Raw genomic sequence first — 24,502 nt, forward strand, 5'->3', positions numbered from 1 at the left:
GTTATTAATCGATTACTCGATTAATCGATCGATATTACGACATCGCTATGCGGGTTAATCACACCTTAACGCACATGCCAGTGGTGATCAGGCACAAATTCTTCGAAAATGGTACACTTGAGCACATTTTGGTTTCGCTCTGATATACCTTATGATCAAAAAGTAACCGGAATTTTTATTTTAAAATTCCCGCGCTTGTCCAATCGATAAACTTTCATTCTCTCAACGTTGGCAACACTTTTATACACATTCTGTCAAATTTTGACGCATATCGTACGATTAGTTTTTGTTTGGCGTCTATACAAAGAAGTTGAAAAATTTTCGTGTGGCGATTTTTATAATGGATGAAAATTTAAAACAACGTGCGTGCATCAAATTTTGTGTTGCAAATGGATTTAAGTGTTCCGAAACGTTGAAAATGTTAGAAAAGGCCTTTGGTGAATCGTGTCTGGGAAAAACACAGGCATACGAGTGGTATAAACGCTTCAAAGGTGGTCGTACAAGCTTGGATCATGATGAGATCTCTGGCCGCCCAACAACATCTGTTACTGAAGAAAACATTGAATCGGCAAAGCAAATCGTGTTGCAAAATCGTTCTGTACCTCTCTTATGGATTAGCCGAACACATTTTAACTGATGTTTTGGGTTTGAAACGCGTCGCTTCTCGGCTGGTGAAAAAAAAAGCTGAATTTCATTCAAAAACAGCGTTGTGTTGATGTGGCCAAAGAGATGATTTCCAACGCAGATAGTGACCCCACATTCATCGAATGCATCATAACCGGTGATGCAGTGTGGATCTATGAATATGACGTCGAAACCGCACAACAATCGACCACATGGCGCTTCAAAGGCGAGCCGTTGTTCTAAAGGCTATAGCAGGATAAGCATGTGAAATCTGCCCCCAAAGGGAATTCATATTGTTATACCACATTCGAAAGGTCATAGACTGGAAACAATTTTCTCAAAGTTTCAACCCTTTAACTGCCATATTGACGGAGCTAGGGTGGTTCTATTGATTTTTATTTTATTTGATTTTTGAAGAAACTGCTTCTCCGAAAAATTTGAAAAAAATCAGACATGTTTAAGGCATTATGGGGATGCTTTACAATTTTTTTCAAAATTTTTGAAGATGTATTTCTTTTATTAAAAAATACTAGAAAATTTTGAAACGTATTTTTTCCCTCTTCCAATTTTTGCACCACCCTGGATTTTTTAGTGATAATCAAAGAATTTTTGGACATGTTAAAATGGTATATTTTCATATTTTTTAAAAATGTGGACGACCAAAATATTTAATTTTTTCTAAAAAATCAATAACAGTCGACCATGCGTTCCCATCAAATTCTGAAGTTCTCTTAAAACGGAAACGCATGGTGCTTTGTTCTAGTAGTTTATGATGCAACTCAAGCGCAGGGCTTAGAAATCAAAGTAACGAAAAGAAGGAAATGAGTATCAACATTTGCATAACACATACACGATCATACTTCGGGTACAACCTAGAAAGCTACAAAGCGAGAACTTACTGGTATGTTATTTATATATGAATGGTAGTAATATATGAACGTTGCGAGTATCACACATATGCAGTTCGGTTACGGCAGTCAAGAACTAGAGCGAGTGACTGTATATAATTCGATGATTCGATAGTGTTTCATGAAATGGTCAAATCGTTTTGCACTGTTGGGTCTCGTACAACGCAGTTTTCTTTTTGCCAGCTCTGTACATATCACTAAATACATAGCGAGTTGAAACAGCAGTGAATTTAATTTTTTCTTTTTTATATTGGTGTCAAACAAAAGTGGCCACTGATGAAGGTTGGAATCGATTTCTTAGAATTGTTTTTCCATAAATACGTTTATTTCTTAAGGCAATTTACATAAGTTGTTCTTCGCCGTAGCATCACTTTTACATAGAATTAATATAATATAATACTAATATAGTCACATCAATTTGAGTTTAATAATTCCTCTTATTTTTTAAATATCATATTATTTAAACCAAACGATGAACTGCTATAAATTTTAAAATAAGCTGAAATTTTTATACATTTTGTGGTTGATTTCATAACCCACTTGGAGTTTTTTTTATCAGCACATCATTTTTAATAAAATTTTGCTATTGGATGAACTAATGGACGCAGTAGGAGTCAGAACTAAGACTCAAAAGGGTCAATTATTAAATTGAAACTTCAATTGTCTTTATGAAATGATTAAGAAGTTTCATGTAAGAAAGGTCACGAAAAAATTTCTGAAAATTATTGACTGTATTTTTCATTTAAATAGGAAATGGGATAAAAATGTTATAAAAATACATTGCTGTTTCAATGCACACATTTTCTCTCTGATTCTTTTCGTTTATTCTATAGAATTATCATCGTCACTTGGTAGTTGTTCTGATTTAAGCATTTCTGACAATATTTTCGCCGGTCTCACAATTCTGGATAAAAACCGAGCATAAGGAAAGGTAGTGAATGATGGCGGCCTAGTGTGAACAGCAACCAACAGTTCTATTGCCAATAACGCATTCACAGCAACGGCGCTGGATTCCCAAATATCCAGTCGAATTTGTAGTGTACTCGATATAGTACTTGTAAGCTTTTAAAAATGAGACTTATTACCGGCCCGAATAGCTTTTTTGTGATCTGTGTGTCTCAATTGGGTCATCTCGTGATAAAGCTTTAAATCCAAAATTACTTGGCAGAACATCCTTTTCAAAAGCTTCTTTTCCAGAGCTACTATATTCCGATACTTGTTGCACTCGTTCCAATCCAAGAATCTTTCTCATTTACACCAGCATATCACGAAGCTCAATGATATTTGACCATATTAAACCTGTAAAAACCTGGAAGCGTTCCTCTGAGAGTGAAAATCACTTACTGAGTTAATTATGTATTCTCAGATATTTTCTGGAAAATATGGAGCTTTCTACACAATACACCCAAAAATTAAATAGATCGATTCAGCGAATCAAGTTTTTTAATAGACATGGTCGATAAATGCTTGATTTGAAATTATGCAAAGGTTATAACTCAAAAATGAAAAATAACGCATCACTATTTTTTATATCTGTTGTTGTTTCAAATTTTAGAATAAATAAAAAAAATATACAGCGCTCTCAGTCTACAAACCATGAAAACCATCATAAAGATATTCGATTGAAGTTTTCAAACACAAAACTCCAACTTTATCTTTATTATACATTTTTCCAGAAAACTATAGACATCCCTCGATAACATAGCTTTATGATAACTTTTGACAATGTAATGAAATTTTCATTCTTTCTTTCATTATTCTTTCTTTCATCAGCAACACGTAAAAAACTGACACTCGCTCTAGTTCTTGACTGCCATAACCGAATTTCATATGTGTGATACTCGCGACGTTCATGTATTACTACCATTCATATATAAACCACATACCAGTAAGTTCTCGCTTTGTAGCTTTCTAGGTTGTACCCGAAGTATGATCGTGTATGTATTATGCAAAGGTTGATACTCATTTCCTTCTTTTCGTTACTTTGATTTCTAAGCCTTGCGCTTGAGTTGCATCATAAACTACTAGAACAAAGCACCATGCGTTTCTCTTTTAAGAGAACTTTATGGGAACGCATGGTCGACTACTACTAGAAACTGCTAAGATAAAGCACCATGCGTTTCCTTCTCTCAGAATTTGATGGAAACGCAAGGTCGACTGTTATTAATTTTTTAGAAAAAATCAAATATTTTGTTTGTCCACATTTTTAAAAAATATGGAAACATACCACATTAACATGTCCAAAAATTCTTTATTTATCACTAAAAAATCCAGGGTGGTGCAAAAATTGGAAGAGGAAAAAATATGTTTCAAAATTTTCTAGTATTTTTTAATAAAAGAAATACATCTTCAAAAATTTTGAAAAAAATTGTAAAGCATCCCCATAATGCCTTAAACATGCCTGATTTTTTTCAAATTTTTCGGAGAAGCAGTTTCTTCAAAAATCAAATAAAATAAAAATCAATAGAACCACCCTAGTTCCGTCAATATGGCAGTTAAAGGGTTGAAACTTTGAGAAAATAGTTTACAGTCTATGACCTTTCGAATATGGTATAACAATATGAATTCCCTTTGGGGGCAGATTTTACATGCTTATCCTGCTATAGCCTTTTCATCCATTATAAAAATCGCCAAACGAAAATTTTTCAACTTCTTTGTATAAACGCCAAACAAAAACTAATCGTACGATATGCGTCAAAATTTGACAGAATGTGTATAAAAGTGTTGCCAACGTTGAGAGAGTAAAAGTTTACCGATTAGACCAGCGCGGGAATTTTAAAATGAAAATTCCGGTTCTTTTTTGATCATAAGGTACATTTGATTACATCCAAAAATATGAGCGCCGGTCCAAAATATATTAGAGTAGCTAAAATACCTTCGTTACCCTACTACAATAAAGTCGAAAAGCAACGGGTTCCAATATCCTTACATGAGTGACGACAAACACTCCCATCATGCATGGTGATATGGTGGTTACATCGGCCCTTCTTCGGTGAGTATTCCGTAACACCTTCAATTTCCTCGTTGTCATAAAAAACCCATCTCCCGCAGTCAGTTGTGACCGTCTTTCATTTTATGACATACGAGCTGGCAATCATGTCACGTACTGGACATTTATCACCAGTGCGCGGTGCGGTCGAGTTCGCCAGCGAAGGAATTTCACACCACCAACCAGTGCACGTGCCATGCCATGATTGTCGCGTTTGGGGACTGCTCGCGCCGCAAGTCACCATTTGTTTTGTTTGGTGCTTCTTCCATCGATGTTCTTGTGCCGGGATCCTGATGGGGCCGCGCTTTGTCAGTGAAGTATCCAATCTGTATTTAAGCTTGTTTACTATTTAGGCACTGGACGCCTCATCAGGGTTTAATGTAGTGTAGCGAGCGTAACGAAAGATAATGCAGTGATAATTGCGAGAGCACACAGCTGAAATATATTTAGACCTTGATATGCTGAGCGCGTTTTTTTTTGCTTGTGAAACTGTTCATCAAAGCATAAAAAAAAAGATCAAATCTTTTATTGCTAGTCTGCAGCCAGACGTCAATTTCTTCCAGGAGCACCGAAATCGCAGTCTGGATTTATCGGTTGTTTCGAGACGGGAATTTTATTTCTACAGCATAATAAATCTTCGTTGGCGGATCGAAACTGCACGTGTCTTTTGATGCGTGTCCTTGACTTTCTCGCGCAATAGTGGCTCCTATCTCTGAGTACCATAAATCAAACGCCGGTCGTAAGTCAAAAGTGGCCCCATCTGCACGTGGCAAAATGAGCTCGATTGCTGGCAACAAGTTGTCGTTCAGAATCCCTTATGCAAAAGGAGGAGAGCAAGCAACACCAACGATGCATACTTGACATCTTAACCGGAGATAAGATTTTGGCTAATGGCTTTAGTTGGTGCGTCTTGAATCCCATTCATCACGGACCACCAACAAACAAATGCCCTGTAGAGAACAACATTAAATGAATACAACTTTCGTGGACTCCATTATTTTCTTCTTTTTTAGTTGTTGTTGTATTAGGAAAAGTACGGGTGTTTGAAATAGGTGCTGCTGATGAAGTCATTAAGCAAGGGAGAAGGGACTTCCTTTTGTTCGTTGTTTGGCTTTTCAAGGTTCTTGCGGAAAATTTATTACCGGCGTCACTCGCAGACAGCCGAGGTGGAACCTTTCCCAAATGGAGCAACACATATAAATTACAATTCAAAGCAGAAGCCATTTAGCGATTTGGGAGGGCTGATGTCACTCGCCCTGTTCCGTACCTGTTTCATAATCCGCTTTCATTACCGATGTTCGTCTAAGTCGGCTGTAGTCACTACCCTTGAAGCCAAACTAAAGCAACACGAAATTAACGGCTGTGTTCATGCTTTTGTTTTTGTTAGGACGGCTTCATTTTCCCACGCAAGCGAATATTCTCTCGCAGTCGCAGGTGCTCCAGTCACTATCAGCGAATGAATCCGACATTTGCTAAATACCACTTGGAAGGCTGCCGAACGGGGTGTTAAGGATTACACCGAATCCTACAACGTGAGCTGAATCCAAACCGAGCTTTTAGCGATGTAGCGTTCAAATAATAAATGGTTGAGGTTTGCTTTGGCTGTGTTTATACCTTAGATATCCTTCTATTCGGCTCCGAAAAGATGTACCACACCGAGGCATATTAATTCCCGAGGAGGAAATTAAATTTCTGGTTTCGTCACGTCAAGTAAATCTTTCGAAACTGGAAAATCTGAAAACCAAGCATTTACCGCTTCAGGGCTTACCAAGTAACTGCTGGTATATTATGTGGGAGCTAAACACGCCAGGGATTTTACGTGTTTTTGTTTAACACCGTCGTCGCTACATTTCATCTCACATCAGCACAAAGGCTCAATGCGGTTTCAGTCTGATGTGATCTGTTCTCTTTACGATCATATGGATATAATCCATTCGTATTAGCTGTTCCGAAGCTTTACTTGACTTTAGTCCTGAAAATGAAATTTCGTTTTTAGATAACCTTTATACAAATATATCTAGTTACGTTTCAGACTTATCCTGGTGTAAATTTATTTAGAGACTATCAGATCAGAGTATATAAAGTTTTGTACCCTAAGCACAACTATAAATGCTTAGGGCACAAAGCCGTATTTACTTTTCTAGGTCTAGGATGGAACGAAAAGAAAACTGTTATTCATGTGTTGCATTGATTTTGATTTCAGTATAACTTGCTGAGAAAAGTCTAACGAATGAGATAATAGTAGGGGAAGATGTTCGGTTGCCGGCACTCCACAGTAACTTTTGACAGAAAGCAGATAGCGTCATTCCGACAAATGTCATGTGTGTGTAATATCAGCAGAGATGGCATTTCACCAGAGTGATACACGCTAGAGTCAGATTTTTGCCACACCGAGGATGCAAAAAACGAAGCACCGCACAAAGAGGAAAGCGCACTTCTTCTCAGTGTCGAATAGACAGCATTTGAGTGTGTGCTTGTGGTTAAAGCAGCTGGCGCGAGTGAAACACATTCTCTTCGCATGAATCGCTCACACGCGCTCTCGTCTAAATACACCCAAGTGACCACTGGCGCGTGATGGTGAGCGAACACTTCTGTGAACTTCAATTAATAGAGAGTAGATCTGGCCTTGCTATGAAAAATTTGCAAGGAAAACCGAAAATTTTACGATAAATTGTTTTATTTTGCTGATTTTGCGTGTCCACGCTTCATCTACGAAAACCATACAGCAGAGTGCTCACCGGCGTGTACACCTCTGTGAAAGTATCTGCATCCACCTCAGAGAATTTATTAGCTAATGCTCTAGCACTTTGGTGCGATTCAGTGGAAGAGGTAAAAGGAAATAAACAAACGCACTCATGATGCGTGCACACTTTACACAACAGTGGTGTATAAATGTGAAAGAGAAGAGCTCTCGTTGAAGTTGTCAGTGCGAGGGGAGAAATTTTGCTTGCTCTTCGTCACACAGAGGAGATAGAGATCTCTGAATATCAGCACGTTCTTTTTGTGCCGAACACCAAATCAAACAGACGCTTGTACTTTTTGCTGCGCTCAAACACATTTTAATTGCGTGAAAATCAACAAAAAAGTTTTTTATGACTTTTTTATTGTATTATAAACTGAAAAGTATCAATCGAAATGTGAGTGGATTGAATATTTGTGAGGTGAAATCGATCTATTTCGTGATTTAATACCGGATGCTATCAAAATTTTCGCAATCGAAGTTTTTTTTTCATCATTTTCAAAATGTCTACCAATTTCGGCTACCGGCACCCCATTTTTTTTTAAAAATTGTGACAAATTTGTCTGTAAATCATCAAATTTATTAACTTTTTTTCGTCTAAAAACTTTTTACAGACTTTTGAAACTTCGATTGTTTGAAGGCATTCGTCAGAATTTGCAGACTATTGATTTATTTGTTTTTGCTAGCTAAACTTATTGTATCTGTTGGCATCTCTATTGATAAAGACTGTCCCAGAAAGTATGGACGCAACCAAAAACCGCTGCAACTTCGCAATGGTTCAGAATCTGTCAATTTTTATGGCTGCGCCCTGTTGTTTACACTCATCTCTAACCACTTTTACAGTTGATTTTTTGAACGCTGGATGACTTCATAATTAGTAATATTCACTGGCCACTTGTTTAATTAACGATTAAAAACTTCAAAAACTACCCGACAAGCAATAAAAGTCTTCAAAAATATGAGATGAAAGTTTTTCACTTAGTTCACTTGATTGCGCTTTGTTTTCATCTCATTTGGTTTCGCAAAGTTGCCAGGTTTTCTCATAATGTAACAAAACAAAGTTGTTTTTCTTCTTCAAATCATCATCAACAAGTATTTTTTTCTACCCTTGGCATCTTAGAGCTTAAGCAGTGTGCCTTAAAATTATATTATAATATTAAAGAAAAAGTATTTTTGTGGTATCCGTGACATTAGTTTAATTATATTATTGATATTTATATTTAAAAAAAACTATTTCGGCTTCGAATATTTCCAGAAAGAGCGTGTTATGTTAAATACTAATGAAATAATCATTGTGGCAAATCCAGCAGCACTGGTTTCTTTCCGCTATATGTCAATATATAACACTGTTAAGTGTGTGTGTGTTTCATCGGCTGTGCACAGAGATGCCAGATAATTTCAGAGAAAATATGTATTATTTTGCATGAAAAGTCTATATGTTTTCACTAATAAAATGATGTTAAAAATAATTATTCATATCTGCGAAGATTTCCATTTTAACATGCGATTTGTCCGTTGATTAATGAACTTTTAAATAATTACTGCAATCAAATAGTAATAGATACTCAGAGAGTAAAGTCTTTTTTTTAATTTTCACTTTTTATAGAGGTTCATAAAAATCATTTAGGAAATCTGTATAAAATCTGTACTCTAACATCTGGCATCTCTGGCTCCGCATTTTGTTTTTAGAAGGGCTAATGCCTAAATAAAAGCAATTCCTTTTTTGTTTTGTTGTTAAGTTTACCAAATTAACTGTACAGTAAAATTTTAAATTTAAAACGAAAGGTAACGAAAACGACCCAACAATTTTTAAACGTCGAAATGATTCAAAACTGGTTCTAAAAATATCGTGTGTTGTCTTATAGTTGGCATCAGGCCATTTTTAAGAAAAAATCGGACATTTTGTACCTGAGAGTGTAATAGTGCAATGTTTTGTTTTGATTGCTGTCGCCATTACTAATTAATAGGATGAATAAGAGACCAACGATAGGATGAATAAAAATCCTTTGAGATGGAGTTAGGAGCAGAGTAGTGAACATATCAGAAGTGTTTTTAGCTAATGTTTTGAACATTTTTTGAATTTCCACGGAATGTGAATCAATTCTCCATGTGGAGCAAGGTTAATTGAGCAGAAATATGAAAAAATCATAGTGATTTTAGTGGCTAAATCAGGTTTTTAAGGTAACGTTCTTACAAATGAGATGAAATAGGGTGCCCTAACCCTATATTTTACTGAAATCTCCCATTCTTTTATATTGAAAATCTGGAAATTAAGTTTCAGAACGAAAATAAAATTTTTTAAAAATTACTTCAGTGGAAGCAGGAACTGCTAAACAAAACCAACAGCAAGTAATTTGCTTGTGACTGAATTAAACACGAACCGATAAGTTTCGCTTTAGTAACCGCAGATTAACGTAATTATTATAAAAAAAAAATGTCCGAAAATCCAGCTAGTGGTGCGACTGTGACATGTGGTGTTTTTTTTATAATTCTTGACTTACCATCAATTCCTTGTTGACATGAGTATCTTTGTCCTGAAAACAACAGAAAATGAAAGATTCGATTATTCGATTTTATAAAAATTTATTATATTATTAAGACTTAATTTTAATTCAATTTTTTTCACGTTATTCTTGACAGACACGTATTTCGACTACAATTTGTATGAATCATAGAAGCTTGTGTGAATCATTTTGTTACTGATTTATGTCAAAATTAAAATCGTTAATGAAATGAGTATTTGTTAGGAATAGTAGGAAAAAAAATCTAGAATTATAAGATAAAGTTTTCGGACATTCGCTAGTCAAAATGAAACGGTTTAGACATCGTTAAATATGAGATTTTTACTTGATAAAGTCAATCCCATAGTCTCACAATATCCTTCAAATGTAACATTCAAATCATACGAAATTCAGTTGAAATCCGATCCATTCGTTTTTGCCTTTCTCTCTAGAATTGATACAGAATTGCTAGAAAGCCGATTTTTGATGCTCCGGAGACTTCGATTGTTGTAAACTATTCGATTCAGCTCAACAGGATTGAAAAAATGATCCATTTTCGAGTATATGGCTACAACCTTCGTCTACTGGCAATGAGTACCGATTGGAATAGCTTTGAGGCAAGTTTAATTAAAATATTGGAAGAATCTCCACCCTGTAATTTCGAAACCGGATAGCAAATCCCGATGAAATTGAGAAATTAAACATGGAACCACAAGACCTACCATTTGAACCTACAGGGTCCGGCACTCGAAGTGTAACCAATTAAAAAAGCCATAAATTCAGTTTGGAAAATTACTTTTACTTAATTCAAAGTACAAAATGTGTAAAAATAATACAAAATTCAGAATCAATTCACTTTTGCTCGATATAACCACCTTTTGCCGTAACTATGGCCATGAGACGGTCAAAAAACGAATCGCAAGCTACCCGAATGTGACTTGCAGGTGTATTCTGGGCCACTTGCGGACAATAACTTTTTTCAGCGCCTCGAGACTGGTGTATCTTTTAGTTCGGGCTTTGCTCTCCAAAATGGCCCAAAGAGAATAATCCATTGGATTCGCATCTGGTGAATTCGAGAGCCATTGTGTGGACGTGATGAAGTTCGGAACGTTGTTTTTCAGCCATTCTTGGTTCACTCGAGCTTTGTGAGACGGTGCCGAGTCCTGCTGAAACGTCCATGGTCTGCCACCGAAATGTTTGTCTGCCCACGGCTTCAAAGCAACCTCCAGAATACGTTCCCGATAATATGTCGCATTTACCTTGACGCTAGGCTCGAAGGTCTGAAGTTGGTTACACTTCGAGTGCCGGACCCTGTAAGTTTGTGAGAATCGGATCAGCCATCTCCGAGAAAAGTGATTGCAAAGAAATGTTACATACATACATACACACACATACGGACATTTTGCCTACTCGACGAACTGAGTCGAATGGTATATGACTCTCGGCTCTCCGGGCCTCGGTTCAAAAATCGCTTTTCACAGTTTTCAACTTAGAAAGGCAAAAACCCCGAAGTTATTGAAATTGTTTTCATTTTGACATTGTCGATTGATGCAATCATTATCACGCATACGGTATTTTTTCTTCAGCGGTTACATTTCCGACGGCTAGAGAGGTGAATGTTTAACGCTATATAGCTTTCAAAAATAATAAACTTAGTCAGAAACAAAAACACAGCTTTGAGCTATAGTTTGATTTATGAATGCGAATGAACCTTTTCCAGCAAAACTTTGATGGGATAGCAAAATCTTATCGATGTTGTTACGCATTATAATCGTCTCTTGTTTATTGAAAATATTCTTATCTTAGTCCCGCAAAAGGAATGTGAATAATCTGACCGAGGTTATTGTTCTATGTGGTGTGATTCCGGTTAGCTAAATTCGTGCAGTTTATCGATTTGATCCGCACCGACCAACAAGCGAAAGCATGTCGAACAACCACAAATTTAATCGATGCATTAGTGCCTCATTGGACATGATTCTCCTATAATCTCACGGATGAGAATCGGTAAGATAAGATGACTAGCTATCACTAAACGGAAGCTCTTTCATTTATTGAGAATGCTGTGCTGCCACAACCTACGAGATAGAAACTATCCCATTCGAACCGAAGCGTCAATTTTCAACCCTTCCAAGCACGTCGTCAAGAATTGATGACTACTTCGTAGCTCTTGTTCACAGTAAAGCTCTCCATTCAAAAGTGTGTCGTGTTCTGTGGACCAACAACACTGATGTTATAAAAGGTTACCCGACGAGTAAAGTGTACTTACCATACCAAGTCGGCTGGAAGCAATCGCTGATATTAGCGAAGAAGCACTAGTCGGGCTAAAATAATTGATTTTCTTGTTCAACACCCTGTTACACCAGTCTAGATTCTAATTTAGATGAAATTGATGGTGGAAACGTGAAGCAATTTCATCCGCTGGCACCGGAACTGAAGCAAGTTACCGTGACGCCGTAAGCCGGAACCGGGACTGGCCATTCGGTTCCGTGTTTCGTCAGTAAATTTGCAGCCACATACAAAACTTGACACAGCTCGTTGTGCACATTTTGCCTCAGTTGATAATACATGAATAATGGAACTTCCGATTTATGGGCAGGGCGAAACGAAACAACCAGCGCTGTACGTATTTTTCAAGATAAAAATTTAATAAATTTCGTTGGACAGCTAACGTGTTTTGATATGAAATAAAGATAGTTATGCTTAATTTTATGCTGTGAGGTTTTGTAATTGCAGTAACAGGAATTAGAATATTTGTTTTTTTTTGTTCTGTCAGAGAGTTTTGGAAGCTCCAAATTAAGCAGGCAAGAAGAATCAGGCAAGTAAGTATCAGTTTTCTAAAACATCAACGTAATAAATCTGAACTTAAGATCAATAGAAATGAAATGAAAAACAATGAATCATATCTAGAACTGCATTCGGAAGAATGGCAAATAGAATAGAAATGAGTTATTCAGGATGTACAAAAGAGCTGCCCATGGCACGCGCATCGATTCTGGTAAATTACTTACGTTGGCAGCAGATAAGTTATATACGAAAGCAAGATAGCAAAAAAAAAAAAAAGGTTCAACCGACGACCTGTCGCTAGTAAATTAAAACTGTATCATAAATTTTACTACCCCTTTTTTTACTAAACGTGAAAATGAAATCGCTTAAAAATATATTAAATTTGCAACCCAGAATGATAAATTTCAATCTTAGTTATGACTTTCGTAAACAATCGCTGTAGAAACTTTTATCTACTTATTACAAACATTTTCCTCTTTCTATAATTTTAGTTTTTCTTAAATGGAACTAATGGAACTGGTCACCCAAGTAGCAAATGTAACTTATTGAAATTTCAAGAGGTTCTACTGTTGTTTTAGAATTGTTTATTATGTTAGTTATGTTCGAAAAGATTTATAAATATATTAAAATCGGTTGTGCAACTTATTCCTGTTAAGTTTTACGATAATACCGAAAAAATCACTATAGAACAACTTTAAGTATATTTAAAACAATTGTGCAGCAAATCATCAACTTACCCACGTTGCATTAGAAGTTATAGAAGCACTGCCAAAAATTGCACATCTTCATGTAAAAACGAAGTAACTAAAACAATTGTTCAACTTAACAAAAATTTGCCAAATGGCTGTCATAGTTGTATCCGACTCAATATATTCCGAAATGGCTTTTTATCTCTTGTGAAGAAAAAAATAGTGAAGTTATGCTCTCCGCAAGGCAAAAACTGATAAGCCGAATTGAAAACCTCGCAGTAAAAACTATTTTGCTGCTGAGTCCGCATTATCTGGACTACCTTATGAAATTTTAGGTCAATGTGTGCACTTTTCTTTATTTTTAGGAAAACAATTCGAAACTTGCAAATCAGTTGTACCCAAGGATGGCTTTTATCGTATCAATGAACGTTCGCTGGCAACTCTTCACCGATTGAATCAGTGCCATCAAAGAGAGTTGGAAATCATCGCAACAACAAAAAACCCGGCTTGGCTCATTTAACATAGAATCGACACCAGTGCGAGAGCGAATTTCTCTCGATGACATTTCTGAGAATCAAAGGTTAGCACGCTGCTGTGGGGATCCTCTCTGAAGCAACAAACGGTTGCTTATTCTCGTTTCGCGATCCGATTCTATACAGGCAGTTGATAATTGCGATAGAATCATTTTACTATTGCCGCTTATTCTAACTATGTGCATATAATCTTTGTATAAGTTGTGTCTATGAAAATGTATGTGAATGCTCCACACAAGGGTTTTGAAATATTGCAACCTAGTATGAGAATCATCAAGTCGAATCATCGATTCGATTTTCTGCGATAATTGTCAACTTGCGATTCTCTCTTGGTAAATTCCACACAGCGGCGATCATTACCAGACTGCAATTTTTTTAAAGGGCCGAGAAATACTCAGAGTATGAAGTGGAGCGAAGGAATGTAGAAAAATTCTCTCGCGGTTCATGCATTGAGAGACTCGAGTTCTTGTAGCATCTTCTACCGGATTGAAAATGTTGTATACAATATAGATAGCAATATAACAGCTTCTGTGAAATTTTCGGCAATCACCATCACTTGTTGTACCAGATTTATCTGCTTGAAATGAACGTAAAACTTGTCGATATGAGAATATTGTCGTAAAAATTTCAGAAATACAGCATTACATACGTAATGAAAACAAAAATTAAATATGACAATTTGAATTAGGTTTTCATCTCGTGAAAAAATGAACAGACCTGACATCACTTTTCAAAGATGTTGAACGAAAAGTTAAGTTCGTCATAGTTACTCCCGTAGTTATATATTACCGCTTTAGCAACTTGTTTTTGCAACTCCAGCACATGGGCTTCCAAAATAATACATACAGTGCGTAACACAAAAGTCGAGCCCGCTAAGATGAATGACTATACTGAATTATTGTTAAATTCAACTAGAAGATTCAAACGGATAAAAAACAACGTCGAAATATTACCATGTAATATTTCCTGTTATTTAGAAAACATAAGTCGTTACGTTGCGTGAACCATTTTCTATTCAACTCACTGTTACCATTGATGCCATATTGGAAAATATACAAGAAAAATTCATTTCGAAATTTTTCAGGTTCAATAAAACATTAGTGTTCTCAAAATCGTCTGAAAATTTTAAGAATGTTTGAATATACGTATTTTAAACACCCTTCCGATGATTTTTATTGAAATAATAGACTATTATTTTCACAGAAACTGGTGTACAATCATCAAAACACGTTAATTCAGAGGCGCTTGAAAATTTCGGGCGTACGAATACAGGTTTCATCGTAAAAATGCAGTTCGTTTTCGATTTTTCATTCACGAAAACACAAAAGATCAACTCTACAATATGTAGCATTATCATTTTTCATGTCCATTTTTGTATTAAGAGCAGTTGTATTAAAAACCAAATGTGAAACTTATTCAGAAGAAATTAAGTTTGTTATGTTTTTGTAACGTCATACCATTTCTTGTTTACATTACGTAGTAGTTTTCACGAGTTTCATAATTGTTTTTCCCTGATTTTTTTTACTGCCTTAGTAATGGGATCGACGCATGAGTTTTTATATCAGTTGCACAATCGTTGTGAAAAAATATTCGTAATAATGGAAGAACTTGAAGATATGTTGCATAACACAGAAAAATTGCGCTTTTCCCATAACACAACAGGTACTAGAAAAGTAATATGAACTGACTTGATAAATTGCACAATCAGTAGAAAAATGCAGGACAGCAACTTAACATGCTACTTGGGCAACTTGCCAATGCATTAGAACGCATTCTAATGCTATCATAAATGGAACTATAAAGAATAAGTAGTCGCACCGTTATAAATCCCGTTTCGTCGAAGCATTCTGGACAGGTTATCGACTTCGTAACAGCAAAGAATGACTTGTGTAACTAGTGGGAAGGATCTTCACTTTGTTTATGCCCACCTAAATGTGCCCTAAATTAGAGTGCAGTACACTGAAATGAAAATCTTATTTATATTCATTAGATTTGTCATATGAATCATACGCAGAATATAATTCATAGAAATTATATGGAAACTTATAATCTTTATTTAATGTGTACGTCAAATCTAAATGGACGTTATCATAATGAAAGTTATAAAAATATCCCATATAATTTATATGGAAATCCGATGAAAGTCGTGAATAGTTGTGTCCTCGATATTCATGAACTGCTCCAGAACATTTTTTTCAGGAAGTTTCGCATCTCAATGTAATTTTAAATTGCTGACAAGACAGCTCATCCAACTTCGTTCAAGGATAAGCGTTAACGAACCATGAAATATATATCCGGTACGTTTCATTACTCTATCTGTTTAGTAAGATTCATTTTTTTATTTTCAGTCTCGGGATCTCACTTCTCTTTCGCAAATATCATGAGGTGCTCCCTTACCGAATGGAATACTAGTACAGCTTGAATCCTCAAAGAAAAGTAGTAGTTGGCAATTATCTGCTATTCGCATGACCTCCATTGAAAGTTATATATATATATATATATATATATATATATATATATATATATATATATATATATATATATATATATATATATATATATATTATAGATATATATATATATATATATATATATATATATATATATATATATATATATATATATATATATATATATATATATATATATATATATATATAAATAAATAAATAAATTCGAAGTGAATATAATATGCGCTTCATAATTTGTTCCAATGTATGTTGTGCGGATATCTAGTAATGGTTATAAGACGTGCCAATAAATTTGACTCAGACTGGAAATTTCATTCGTTATATGGAAATCTTGTAAAAATAACGTTAAGAAGAGTTTTATGTTTCATAAGATTATCTCATATATTTGACATGATGTTGAACACATCTTGTAACTATTATTGGAAATGCTAATAGTGCAAAATCATTAGAATATCATATAATGTGAAAAAGAAAATTTAGCTCAGTGTACTCCACACCCAAGATGAAAACCATTGTATAATGGCTTAAAAATGCTAAATTTGAAGTTTCGATAATGCCTTGCCAAATTCGGAATGCTTTTCATGTAACTTTTCTAATTGTTTATTGTAATAATTTTTCATTAAAAATATGTTGTGATGTGATGTGATGTGAAGTGAAGCCACCATCAGTTCAAGGACTTGCCAGTGGATGCGGGTAGACTTACAGTAGCTCCGATATTACTCATCCATTCACCTTCTTACTATAGCTGTTACTGAAAAGCGAACAAAAAAGGTTGGGCGGATATGAAAGTAGAGTCACTTACTCGTATTCCGCGAGAGTAAAAGATGCTCTTCCAACCATAATATCCAGTGCATGGATGAAGCATATCGCTATACATGCTTGAACCCGCCTGATGGTTTGTTTGAGAAGGGCGCGTCAGACTCATGTCAAACCTTCAGAAGGAAACAAGTTTCCTTCAAGTGACTTGGACTGGCTATCCACAATCCCTCGTCCAGTCATCAATTCGTCCGATGCCCTGATGCTCCCTCTCCTTTACGTCCCCGTGATAAATGTTTTATATTGATAAATACAATGAAACATAGTGTATTGAAATTAATATAACATAAAATGATATAATAAATTACAAAATAATATAATATAACATAATATAATATAATATGATACAATGTCATACAATATAATATAATATATTATAAAACAATATATAAAACAACAGTTGATGTAGAGTGTCAGTTATGCTCTTCTATCTTCGCAATACTGCAGGAAGTATAGTATTTCTCTTCTAATAACAATAATAATATCCACATCTATAAAAATAATATATGTTATTATTATTGATGACAAATTATTAATAATAACAATTAATATACTTATGAAAATAATAATTAAAACAATATAATATAGTACAATAAAATATATAATAAATAATAGAATGAATAAAATGATATGTTGCGATATGCTATCATATTATATTACTTGAATTTATATGTCATTTCTCATCCTCTCATTCTGCCATCAACGCATTCCATCGACCAATTGTCACCACAGACACACGTGTAAGCATGAAACAGGAACCAGTGAGGACCAAGCTCACCTTGTGACGACCTTGATTGTTAGTTAAAAGATTACTTAAAAAAAATGATAACTTACAAGGAAAACAAATTTATATTTTGCGCAGAGGTACGTAGTACTACTCATAATAAACCCTATAATATAATATAACACAATATAATATGATATAATGCAATGCAGTATAATACCATACAACATATTATATAATAACATAAAATACTGTAAGACGATAATATATGAAATAATATGCTATGATACAATATAACAGTTAATGTCGCAGTGTAAGTTACGCTTTTCTAATAATAATAATAATAATAAAAATAATAATGATAATACATGATGTAATAAACAACAAAATTATATGTTGTAATACACTATGATAAACATTGCACTTTAGGATGGGCTTTAACTTATGAGTCAATTCGCACCCTCTCATTCTGCTACTAACGCAGAAGGCGATAGCACCCAGTCGACGCCGTTCTATTGACCAAATGTCATCATAGACACACGGGAAGGAATGAGATAGGAAGTTGTGAGGACTTAACATAGTTATCTCACCATTTGACGACCATTATTTTCCATTAGAAATATGTTCGCAACAAACACAATTATAATTTCATATGATTAAATCACCTTTGAATTAAATTTTCCGCACTGTTCGGAGATATTCTCACTTTGATTAATATGTATGATGTTTTGAAAGCCTTCCAAATACATAAGACATCATCAGATTCCTATTTAGTTTTTGTTTTGATAGAATCAAATGACAGAGCATTCGTATCGAAACCATTGTAATATGTTTCGGACCGGTTGTTGTTGCTGAATGTTTTCAGCTGGAATCTCTTGACAACCAAATATAAATAAATTAGTAAACATTTTTGCCTTTCTCATATAGAAAGGTTATGCAATCACTAGAAAAACCGACAAAAGAAAAATTGGCCCGGAGGGCCAAGTGTCATATACCATTCGACTCACTTCATTGAGCTAAGCAATGTGTGTGTGTGTGTGTGTGTGTGTGTGTGTGTCAGATAATCTCACTAGGTTTTCTTGAAGATGGCTGAACTGATTTTCACAGACTTAGATTCAAATGAAAGGTCTCATTCCTGATTTTCATCCGGATCCGACTTCCAGTTCCGGAGTTATAGGGTAAAGTGTGTTAAATGTTGTACACCGTCACATAAACCGGCGAAACAAAAACCGTAAAATATTCTAAACTGAACTCAAAACCGATTATATCTGCAATTATATCTTTGTACATATGTACATGCGATACGGATTTCGATATTTAAGCTTCTCTTCGCTAAGCTAGGGTAGTTGTCAATTTCTCAGGCTAAACGACATAACATGGAATCTCATCCGAGCTTGCATGACACAAGATCAGAGCATACCAATTAAAACTTCAAATCGTTTTATGGCACTTTTTGTCTTGCTGTCTAGCAACAACCAACACCCTACCTCTAGCATGCTACGCGTAGGACTGAATTGAGATGGGCAATTCACTCCTGAGGTGTTCCAATGAATCGAATCATAAAAGTGAGCTAACAGATCACAGCTCTATCTAAAAGAATCGCAGCTCACTCATTTACTACCCAGTTCGCCGCATTGTGAAGAGGGGAATGAGCTACGAGCTGAACGTTTGGCTTTTGAAGAGCGAGTTCTAAACGAGAAAAAATGTTTCATCAAGCTTAATTTCGAACATGCCTGCATCTTTAACGGATTAAATGAGACATTATCAGTAAGAAATCTTACCTCTCACGGCGCAAGAAAAACGGGTCACAAAATTAACCATCAGTTCAATCTAAATGAGCTGCTTTCCCTTTGATATATCGCTTACTCCTTCAAAACCGTCGTATATGTCAGGGAAATCCGATATGCCGGAGATTTTTAGCTGACAAAACACACTGCTCGCTACTAATCGAAATTTCAATCATTTATAATTGAAAATACGTTGATTGATACATTCAAATCGAATCGTAGAAATATTTCCAATCAAATGATGAAATAATATCAATAATTGATACAAAATAGACTGAGCTGTAAGTGTTTAAAACCTGACCACATTTCTACGTGTGTTTTTCCTTGAGTTTTTGATTTGCACCCCTATATAGAAAATAAAAATGTGTTCCACATTGAAATAGGTCTATTCTCTATTAACTTAATTCATCTGCTATCCGAGTTCGGCAATTATAATGAATATATATGTACTTTGAAATCAACAATGCACAGTATCAGCTACCGGCACGGTACAACCTAGAGCGACTGAAGCAACCGGATATTGCCACGCAGACTCTCGAGGCAGCGTTGCCAAACGTGGGCGAGCTCGATTTGGCTTCCCTAGAAGACAGATCGAGCACAGTAAAAGCAGCCTTAAACGACTCAACCGAATGCACCGTTGGGTACGTGAAGTAAAGTCAACGGAACGAAAGGTTTGACGAGGAGTGCACAGTGATTTTGAAGGAGAAGAATACAGCGCAGACGGTGATGCGGTAATATAAAACCCAGCGGAACGAGGAACGATAAAAACAGAAGCAGTAGACTCGCTTCTTCCGGGAGAAAAACCGCCACCTGGAAGAAGCGGAGTGCGAGAAAATGGAACTGCTGTACTGTTCCCAAGAAACCAAGAAGTTCTACAAGAAGCTCAATGGATGTGTGCCACGAGCCGAAAAAGGACGGAAACCTGTTGGTGAACGGACGTGAGGTGATTGAAAGGTGGAAGTAGCACTTCGACGAGCACTTGAACGGCGCGGAGAGCGTAGGTATGGAGATTCAAGATAACGGAGGCAACGAGAACGTCAGTGCAGCAGAAGACGGAATAAATCCAGCTCCCACACTGAGCGAAGTTAAGGATACCATCAGCTCATAACCAACAAAGTAACTGGTAAGGATGTCAGAGCAGCTGATGAGCTGATGAGTATCGACCGCACTAAGCTATGAAAAATCCTGGCAAAACTGTGCAAAGGTTTCGAGTGAACTATCCAGTTGCAAAATTGGTGTTCGCCACAAATCCGGTTGGAACAAGAAGGCGATGAGCGAAGCGGGCATGATCGGTGGACCAGGTAGAACGTGATCTGACGGACATTGGGCACGATCGAGGATGGAGCCACAAATCGAGTATTGTGGCGTACTATTGTTGATTATGTGTTATCTTAAATGTGATGTAGTGCAAATAAATGCATGCATGAACTTTTGAATTTGCGCTCACGTTTACAAAAACAAAAGGTATTGAAGATGCACCTAGAATTAGATACAGTAAAAAAATCCGTAAGATTATCTTAGGACCTCTCCCGAAACAAAGTCCTGGGCGCAGGCCTTTACGGGTTATTCATATTGATCTATGCTAAATTTCCTGGTTGTCTGCAGAGATGGCGTCAGATTCCTGTCCACACCGAGGATGCAAAAAACGAAGCATCGCACAAAGAGGAAAGCGCACTTCTTCTCAGTGTCGAATAGACAGCATTTGAGTGTGTGCTTGTGGTTAAAGCAGCTGGCGCGAGTGAAACACATTCTCTTCGCATGAATCGCTCTCACGCGCTCTCGTCTAAATACACCCAAGTGACCACTGGCGCGTGATGGTGAGCGAACACTTCTGTGAACTTCAATTAATAGAGAGTAGATCTGGCCTTGCTATGAAAAATTTGCAAGGAAAACCGAAAATTTAACGATAAATTGTTTTATTTTGCTGATTTTGCGTGCCCACGTTTCTTCTACGCAAACCATACACCAGAGTGCTCACCGGCGTGTACACCTCTGTGAAAGTATCTGCATCCACCTCAGAGAATTTATTAGCTAATGCTCGAGCACTTTGGTGCGATTAAGTGGAGGAGGTAAAAGGAAATAAACAAACGCACTCATGATGCGTGCACACTTTATACAACAGTGGTGTATATATGTGAAAGAGAAGAGCTCTCGTTGAAGTTGTCAGTGCGAGGGAAGAAATTTTGCTTGCTCTTCGTTGCACAGAGGTGATGGACATCTCTGGTTGTCTGGGATATTTTGGAACAATTAGTAATGATATATGACCTGCAGTAAGTCAAAGTTCTGCGAAAACACATAGCACGAGGTTACTGGTGTTGGAAACTAAAAATTAGTGAACGTTTCTAAAGTGCTTCTGTATGACGACATACTGCTCATACTCGCATATCAGTTCCATATTGAAAATCGACAAGTTGAGAAAAAGATGAATACATATTAATGTAAGATCCGATATATGGATTACATTATAAACTTTTCATCTGGTATAAAATATTGCAAATTTGTCATTCGTTTATATGCAAATTTGTCATTCGTTTATATAAAATCTGTTACGCAACAATATGGGACCCATATGCGAGTTCTTTTGTTTACGAACGAAAAGATACTCGCATACCGGTTCCATCTTAACATGCTATGCTTCTCTCGCACGTGGCAAAATTTCATGTTTGATTTACCATTCGTGTGAAACTTTTAATCGATAGACGTAATTAAGTCAGGTCTTGATGCAATCAAATGGTATGGTGGAGACTCTTCCACGGAAGACAGTTTAAACAGTAGCTTTGTATGTTTCAATGTCACCAACACTCGAGAGAAATATTCTGAAATCTCTCGTTCAGCACAGTACGTTCGAGATAATTCCAATTTGAAATATTCGCATATGCCTGCATCTGATTTTGGTTATGATAGAAAAGCTTAATCTTTTCCTAAAGATGTTGTTGCGGAGGGTGAAATAGTGAGCATAAATAGGAGTAATACGTTTGATTCTGAAGTAAACTATTTTGGCGAAGAACTGAGCTCGAAACGCAAAATATCCAAAAAGAATTATCGTACCGGTTGAATCCAAAGATCAATTCAAAAATAGTTTATCTTACAAGATCTAAATTTTTGCAAGACTGATATATGATTATGGGCAGCATACATGATCAACAAACATGCTTTAATGCAATGGAAATTTGATCAAATAGTATGACGAAAGCAAACACGTGTTAGTGATGGCGCTTGGATTGCTAAACAACAAAAAATATTTCACGAACACTAAAGCACTGTTTGCCAGTGCGGTAAAATTTCATTTTCAATCGAATAATATAAGATGAAAACGAAATTTATGGCCGCTGACCGTCAGCATATCCCTACTAATTCATTTGACTTTTGCTGCCATTTTCAAGTGAAGCTCCCGGAATTCATCGTCAGTTGAATAATCGTTGATAGTCATTTGAAGTTTTGCTTGCTCAGTTTCAAGTGCGGAGTAGTGTAGCTCCTTCATTGCCTTCGCTCTTGGTAGTAAGCAAATTCGAACGAATAGAATTATAAATGGAGTAAAGTATTAAAAATGAAAACTGAAGGAGGAAACAATTAATTTATGTGTATTCTGTGATTGATATTTCAGCAATCTGGTTTGTCTTTCATCTATTATCTTGAACCAATTGGAATGTTTACATGAACCTCATTTGAAGTCCGCTCTCACACTATTGAAAGAGATATTTTGTTACTTCAAGAGATCAACTGACGGTGGTTAAACTGAGCCTCGATTGAAGAGAAACGAATGATGACTGAATGCTGCCCGTTCGGGCCGTCAGCAAACATTGTGTGTGTCAGAGAGTGAAGTTTACTGCATTCGAGAGATCGTCAATGTGTTCCACATTTAGTTTCAATTGAATTGAATGAAGTTTTACAGCACTGCTGTTTGCCCCACCTAGGCGACTGAAGAATGATTTTGTTGGCGACTGAAGAATAAATTGTCAATCAAAATTGATTCTTAACATTTCAAGAATTCCTGATTAAAAATTACTGAACGTTTTCAAAACTTACTTAGAGCTTGATTCCACATTACTGAACTTTCCCGTGAACATACCTCACCCGCCAAGTGGTGCAATTGTTCAATTGTTCCGGGTTTGTACACCTGAATGGGAGATGCTCGTTAGAATCTACTTGTTGACTAGAAACTACTGTCGGTTTGTACAGGGAAACTGCTCAAGTGTGTGTCATACCCGCACGGAAAGGGTTCACATTGCTGCAGCTGCTCAGCTTTGTATATTTGTGCATACGGTCAGCAAATATTGACACTCTTAGAAGAGCTCCGCTCGGGGTATATACTAATAGAATAACACAGAAATTACAAACCTGAGCCGCCAATCTATTGGTGTTTGCCGATCTCTGTTCTCTGATTGTCTTCCATGGTTGCTAAATAACATTATCGAGATGTTCGACACTTTGATCTTCTGTCAATGAAACGCTCACGGAAAGACCGATATCAGCATTTTGGCGAAAAAATTAGTTGATTTTCTGATTTTAGTTAGTTATTTTTTGAGACAACTAAAAAAATCTTACTTTTGCTAATTTAGATTTTTAATTCTAATTTCCTTGATAATAATAAAATATTTATTGAAATGGCTATTTTTTTAGTTGAATTCACCAATTGTCATTTCTTAGCTAAGGCACACTTCATATCCATTCAACTAATTTTTTAGTTGAATTAGAGAAATAAAACGTTGTTTTCAACCAACATAAATGGTTGAATTGGTTTCTGCAATTTGCAGCTATATGGCGCTCTGTCGCCGAAATAACGCACCGTAATGACTACTAGCCACTAGATGGCACACTACTATCGAAAAAAATTTCAGTCGCGGTTGTCTTTTCTATATTGGCAGGTATAAATACGATGTTGTATTGGAGAAAAAGACATAAGCGAAACATAAACTTCTTTTTGAACATTTTTCTT

At 36.0% G+C, this 24,502-nt stretch overlaps 1 protein-coding gene across 2 annotated transcripts in view; it reads right to left on the bottom strand.

Annotated features, from left to right (window-relative positions):
- The window catches only part of LOC131438452 (5-hydroxytryptamine receptor 1-like), a 206,813-nt gene that overhangs the window by 117,918 nt on the left and 64,393 nt on the right, over nt 1-24,502 (bottom strand). For both annotated transcript variants that reach the window (XM_058608484.1, XM_058608496.1), the window contains exon 2: nt 9,763-9,795. The gene's annotated coding sequence lies outside the window, so the exon portion shown is untranslated. The remainder of the gene's footprint in view (nt 1-9,762; nt 9,796-24,502) is intronic.

Source organism: Malaya genurostris, chromosome 1 (genome assembly GCF_030247185.1).
Source record: "Malaya genurostris strain Urasoe2022 chromosome 1, Malgen_1.1, whole genome shotgun sequence".
In the NCBI taxonomy this organism is placed as follows: domain Eukaryota; kingdom Metazoa; phylum Arthropoda; class Insecta; order Diptera; family Culicidae; genus Malaya; species Malaya genurostris.